This window comes from Scyliorhinus torazame, chromosome 23 (genome assembly GCF_047496885.1).
Source record: "Scyliorhinus torazame isolate Kashiwa2021f chromosome 23, sScyTor2.1, whole genome shotgun sequence".
NCBI classification, from domain to species: Eukaryota; Metazoa; Chordata; class Chondrichthyes; order Carcharhiniformes; family Scyliorhinidae; genus Scyliorhinus; species Scyliorhinus torazame.
In genome coordinates this window covers 33,028,998-33,035,861 of record NC_092729.1, presented here as the reverse complement: position 1 = coordinate 33,035,861, position 6,864 = coordinate 33,028,998, and the positions used below count along the sequence as shown (strand labels likewise).

Sequence of the window (6,864 nt, the reverse complement as noted above, 5' to 3'; positions counted from 1 at the left end):
CAGGAGGTGTTGTGCGAAGCAAAGTGGTAAGGCAGAAAGGAAGGAGAAAATGCTGTAAAATCTGATCAAGTCTGGCAGCATCTGTCGGGAGAGGAAAGAGGTTTTGAGTCCGCTGACTCTCTGTCAAAGCTGAGAAAGAGTGGTGATGCAGTGCGGTGCATTGAGTGTGTGGGATGTGGAGAATGGGCAGTAATTTTGTTTTGTGAGTGAAGAGGATGAAAGAAAAAAGAGATAAAGGGCAGCTTTGTGTGTGCAATCTGATTTTTGACTTGGAAATTCCCAATAAACGGGGGTGTGCACCATTCCTGGAGATACTGCAATATCAGGTTGATGCGTGGAGTGGACAGAGCAAGCCCCAGGTCCATCTCCCTGCTCTAAAAATCAATTTAATATACAGTCCCCAATAAGGGACGTTCCAGATATTAAACTGAAAAGAACAGAAACTACACTTGATCTGAGCCAAAAGGCCGAGAAGCGATGCCCAGGGCTCTGGAGTTGCCCAAGTGCCATATGCCTTCCCTCTTTTACAGCAGACTGACAGCATTCAAAGCCTTTCCGATGTCAACACTGAGACTTTCCCTCTAGGCTTATTGCTGCTGGCCTTTCCCATCGGAACAGGAGATTCACATTTACAGAACCGGCCTCTTTCCCCCTTTTTCAGCCGGACCGCGTGACACGTATGTAGATGAGGAGTGGGCCGCCAATCAGATAGGAGCGGGCGGTGCCTATCCGCACGCACGTCACTGTCACAGGCAGCTGCTGCAGAGCAGGCTTTGGAAAACACTTGAATGGGCAGCAGCAGGGGGAAGGAACTCGGCTGCTGCCACTCGCCCTGCCTTCTCCCAGAGCCCTGCAAATATTTCTCCCATCAGATAATTCCCCTTTTGAAAGGCAGGTTTGGAACTCTCAGGATGTGGAGGTGCCGGCGTTGGACTGGGGTGGGCACAGTAAGGAGTCTGACAACACCAGGTTAGAGTCCAACAGGTTTGGAAGGAGCAGTGTTCTGGAAGCTACTGATTTGAAACAAACCTCTTGGACTTTAACCTGGTGTTGTCAGACTTCTTATTGGTGAAACTCTCAGGCAGCGCATTGCAGATTCTAACCACTCGTGCTGTGCTATTAAAAATAGGAGTGTTCGGGATGTATTTGGCAGTCCTGTCAGCTTCAGCCCTGGCTCCACCCCTTAATTACGTCAGAAAATTCCCCACTAGGTGGAGATTGGTAAAGGTGTGTGTGATTCAGACATTCCCCACTAGGTGGAGATTGGTAAAGGTGTGTGTGATTCAGACATTCCCCACTAGGTGGAGTTTGGTAAAAGTGTGTGTGATTCAGACATTCCCCACTAGGTGGAGATTGGTAAAGGTGTGTGTGTGATTCAGACATTCCCCACTAGGTGGAGATTGGTAAAGGTGTGTGTGATTCAGACATTCCCCACTAGGTGGAGTTTGGTAAAAGTGTGTGTGATTCAGACATTCCCCACGAGGTGGAGTTTGGTAAAGGTGTGTGTGATTCAGACATTCCCCACTAGGTGGAGTTTGGGAAAGGTGTGTGTGATTCAGACATTCCCCACAAGGTGGAGATTGGTAAAGGTGTGTGTGATTCAGACATTCCCCACTAGGTGGAGTTTGGTAAAGGTGTGTGTGATTCAGACATTTCCCACTAGGTGGAGTTTGGTAAAGGTGTGTGTGATTCAGACATTCCCCACTAGGTGGAGATTGGTAAAGGTGTGTGTGATTCAGACATTCCCCACTAGGTGGAGTTTGGTAAAGGTGTGTGTGTGATTCAGACATTCCCCACTAGGTGGAGATTGGTAAAGGTGTGTGTGATTCAGACATTCCCCACTAGGTGGAGATTGGTAAAGGTGTGTGTGTGATTCAGACATTCCCCACTAGGTGGAGATTGGTAATGGTGTGTGTGATTCAGACATTCCCCACTAGATGGAGATTGGTAATGGTGTGTGTGTGATTCAGACATTCCGCACAAGGTGGAGATTGGTAAAGGTGTGTGTGATTCAGACATTCCCCACTAGGTGGAGTTTGGTAAAGGTGTGTGTGATTCAGACATTCCCCACTAGGTGGAGTTTGGTAAAGATGTGTGTGATTCAGACATTCCCCACTAGGTGGAGATAGGTAAAGGTGTGTGTGATTCAGACATTCCCCACTAGGTGGAGATTGGTAAAGGCGTGTGTGTGATTCAGACATTCCCCACCAGGTGGAGATTGGTAAAGGTGTGTGTGATTCAGACATTCCCCACTAGGTGGAGTTTGGTAAAGGTGTGTGTGATTCAGACATTCCCCACTAGGTGGAGATTGGTAAAGGTGTGTGTGTGATTCAGACATTCCCCACTAGGTGGAGATTGGTAAAGGTGTGTGTGTGATTCAGACATTCCCCACTAGGTGGAGATTGGTAAAGGTGTGTGTGATTCAGACATTCCCCACTAGGTGGAGTTTGGTAAAGGTGTGTGTGATTCAGACATTCCCCACTAGGTGGAGATTGGTAAAGGTGTGTGTGATTCAGACATTCCCCACTAGGTGGAGTTTGGTAAAGGTGTGTGTGATTCAGACATTCCCCACTAGGTGGAGATTGGTAAAGGTGTGTGTGATTCAGACATTCCCCACTAGGTGGAGTTTGGTAAAGGTGTGTGTGATTCAGACATTCCCCACTAGGTAGAGATTGGTAAAGGTGTGTGTGATTCAGACATTCCCCACTAGGTGGAGTTTGGTAAAGGTGTGTGTGATTCAGACATTCCCCACTAGGTGGAGTTTGGTAAAGGTGTGTGTGATTCAGACATTCCCCACTAGGTGGAGATTGGTAAAGGTGTGTGTGATTCAGACATTCCCCACTAGGTGGAGATTGGTAAAGGTGTGTGTGTGATTCAGACATTCCCCACCAGGTGGAGATTGGTAAAGGTGTGTGTGATTCAGACATTCCCCACTAGACTCAGCTGATTGGTCATGGGGGAATGACTCAGAAGCAGCTGGGTTTCTCCCCTGGTGGATACCTTCCTGACCGACCTTTTATACAACGGACTAAAGAGTCCCCCACACCTCAGCGGGGTGTGAGAAGCGATTTGGAGGGTTGTTGGCGGTTAGGCGGGGTTCCGGGATGGCGCAGGTGAGTGGGCCTCGGTAATGCTGCCCTATTATTCTGACTGTTGGTGCTGAGGTCTTTTACGTTTTTTATTGACTGATTAAGAGAATTTCTCCATTTCATGAACTTGGAAGTTTCAATAATTTAGAAAACGCTAAAATAATGCTTGTGTCAGCGGATTTATTTCATTTGAGATCTTTTCTAGTCTTTTCCCCATTGTAGTTGGTGGCGTTCCTTCTCCTCTACCTCCTCCCGATTCCCAGGGGCCGCTGCAGTTCTCCTGAGGTGGTAGCTGCCCCTCCCAGAGTAACCTCTTGGCCTCGCATCGCCGGCCCCACCACCCACACACATACACACACAAAACCCAAAGTGGCCGGCGACCATCTCCAATGGTAACATAAATAGCCAACGACCCTGGTAATGCAGGATGACAAATCAGGGTGAGTCTGGCTGGTGATGGGCAGTTTTACTGCCAGTGTGAGGAGAGAGGGGCCGTGTGGTTGTGGTTACATGACCCCTATTCTTTAACTGTCTCTCCTGGATCCCCAGATAGCCTATATAAATGGCCATACGTCTAATGTGTCGCCTGTTCTCCAGCTGGGTCATATACTTGAACATAATTCTGTAACTGTGCCTTATAGTTCCCCAGCGAGCTTAAATAAATAACCCTTGTTCTGTGAACATGTCTCCTAGTTCACTAGCTGGATTATATACATGATCATTAGTCTGTAACCGGGTGTCCTTGTTCTTTTCTAGCTTACACGCGTGGCCCTTATTCTGTAACTGTGTCTCCTCGTTCCACAGCCAACTTATATCCATGACCATTATTCTGTCGCTGTGTCTCGTCGTTCCCCAGCCAACCTATCCACATGTTCCTTATTGTGCAACTACGTCTCCATTTCTCCGGCGAACTAATATACATGATAATTATTATTTAACTGTGACTGATCGTTCCCTGGCTAGCTTATATACATGATGATTCTTATTCTGATAGTGTGTCCTGGATCGCCAGCTCGCTTATACACATGGTTCATATTCTGCAACTGTGTCTCCGAGTTTCGTAGCTAGCTCACATCAATTGCATTTCTTCTGTTCCTCTTTCTCAGAATTTAGGCTGTACAGATAGAAACCAAATCACATTTTTAAAAACTGGAATATCACGTGGAAGGAATACCTTCTGCACAATTTAAATGGGAGATAGAACGACATTAATCACCGAAACACAGAGCAAATCCTGATCCTGTCAGAAAGTTTGGTATTGATGGAATTTGGTTGTGGAAGAAAGGAGAGGTCCAGCCCACAAAAGGGCATCAAATTGCGCAGCGATTCAATGGAGAAAAAGGTACAAAGCAAAATAAGCAACGCCCCACGTCAAACAGTCCCAGTAAGGCAGTTGATTTCGGCCTCGGCAATTGTGGGTTCCTGTGTGGGGCGGAGTGAATGTTGGTCCAGAAGTTCATCTTGACAGAGTCAGCGAACTGCCTTCAGAGCGTCTTCAGATATGGATGGTCATTAATATGTCTCCAGAAAATGTAACTCTGAACAGCAGATGATGTCATGGAACAGATACTGAAGCTGCTCTGCGTTTAGGTTTCAACCAATCCTGGCAGCTTCTGCTCAGCATTCTTCTCACTCTGACACTGTCTTTCCACTGACACAAACCAAAGCAATGTTTCTCCCGAGCTGTGACCAAACCCAACACTGAGGGAACAAGGTCCCCTTGTTCTCGTCCGTTTAACACCTGTGTTCTGTTTACCCTACAGCCGTAACACAGTCACTACTTTGAAATGGCAGCTGACAAAATGTAAAACTGGATTGGGAGATTTGTGTCAGAGAGGAGATTAAGAAATATGGAAGCAACTGGAGTTAATCTATCAATCGGCAGCCGTAATTAAAAGAAACTGGAGATCACTGCTCAGAATCCACATGAAATCCTGCCCCAGCCCACAGCCACGTCCAACAGTCATTATACTCAAAGCATTTCTCATCGTCCTCAGATATGGATGTTTTTTCAGAGGTCATAGATCACTTTAGAGAATTCCTTGGTGTATATTAGCTGTTTGATATTTTGGAGTGTATCTGTGGTCTCTAACATATCTCCAGAAAATGTAATCTAAACAGAAGATGATGTCAGGGAACAGAGGCTGAAGTTGCTCTGTGACATGTGTCAGCAGAACACATGGTAGTTGCTGATGATATTCATTTTCCTGCGGAATAGACCAGATCATTCTCAGCGTATTCCATCAATGTTAAGTATCAGGAAGTTTGGTTTATTGCAATGATCCCTGCGTTCCCACAGAATTGATGTAAAGTTTTGCTCGTCTAACCTATCTCCCATTCTCCTTCCCTCTCTCGTCCTCAACTCTCTCTCTTATCCTCAGTCCATACTTTCTCTATCTCTCCTTCAGCATTAGAAACGCCAGAGGACTGGAGAGAGCAGTTACCATTTTATACTCGATCATCAATGAAAAGACAAAGACAAATCTCCATACAATATTATTGAGGTAATAATAGTGAATATATTAAACTATTGTAACTATTTCTCCTGACTAAGTGACACAACTGGAATAAACTATTATCTGTGCCCTTGTCGTTCTCTGAAACAATTAATGGCCGCAGCATGGAGACAGGAGCCATGAATATAACTGTCTGTTGGCTCCGAGATGCCCAAAAACCCTGAGTGAAATTTGAAGAGTCACCTCAAACAGACTGAATGAGCAGAGACTCATCGCACTTACTCTTCCCATCAAGGGACCGTGGTTATTCATGTTCCAGCTTCATTGCTGATGTTAACAAAAAGAGTTGAAGAAAATCCGTGGGCAATTTGAGTTTGGTGTAACTTACATTTGAAATTTTTAATCCGCTGAATTTCAGACGGGTTAAACTGGTAAAACCGACCCAAAGATAATGTAAGATCTCATCCACAAACTGTGCACTTGTTGCATATTTGTCAAGGAGTTTGAGTTCTGGTGGCTTAGTGGATAGTGAAGAAGATTATATAAGATTGCAACAGGATTTTGACCATTTGGGCCAGTGGGCCGATGAATTGCAGGTGGAGTTTAAGTTGGATAAATGTGAGGAAATGCATTTTGGTAAATCAAATCAGGGCAGGACCGATTCAGTTAATGGTGCGGTGATGGGGAGTGTTACAGAACAAAGATATCTAGGAGAACAGCTCACAGCTCCGTGAAGGTGGAGTCGCAGGTGGACAGGTTGGTGAACAAGGCATTCAGAATGTCAGGTTTTATTGGTTAGAATATTGAATACCGGGGTTGGAACGTCTTGTCGAAGTTGCACAAGGCATTCGGAAGGCCACACATGGAATACTATGTTCCATTCTGCTCATCTTATTATAGGAAGAATATTGTTAAACTGGAAAGCGCAGAGGGGATTTACGAGATGGTACCAGGATTTCATGGTCTGAGTTCTAAGGAGAGGCTGGATAGGCTGAGACCATTTTCCCTGGAGCATTGGAGGATTTGGTGTGAACTTATAGACGTCTACAAAATAATGAGGAAATACATTAGTTCGATAGTCCTCTTTTTTCCCCATGGTGAAGGAACCTAGAAGTAGAGGGCATAGGTTTAAGGTGAGAGGGGAGATATACAAAAGAGACCCGAGAGAAAATATCTTCACACAGCGGGTGGTGTACATCTGGAATGGGATTCCAGAGGCAGTAGTAGAGGTGGGTACGATTTTGTCATTTAAAAAACAGGTAGACAGGTCCATAGGCAGGGTGGGTATAGAGGAATATGGTCCAAATTCGTGAAAATGG

General features: G+C 45.5%; 1 non-coding gene across 1 annotated transcript; it reads right to left on the bottom strand.

The window, feature by feature from the left end:
* Positions 1-289: 289 nt before the first annotated feature.
* LOC140399795 (U2 spliceosomal RNA) lies at positions 290-479 on the bottom strand. Its single transcript, XR_011937881.1, has one exon. It is a non-coding gene; the product is annotated as a U2 spliceosomal RNA (small nuclear RNA).
* Positions 480-6,864: the final 6,385 nt, after the last annotated feature.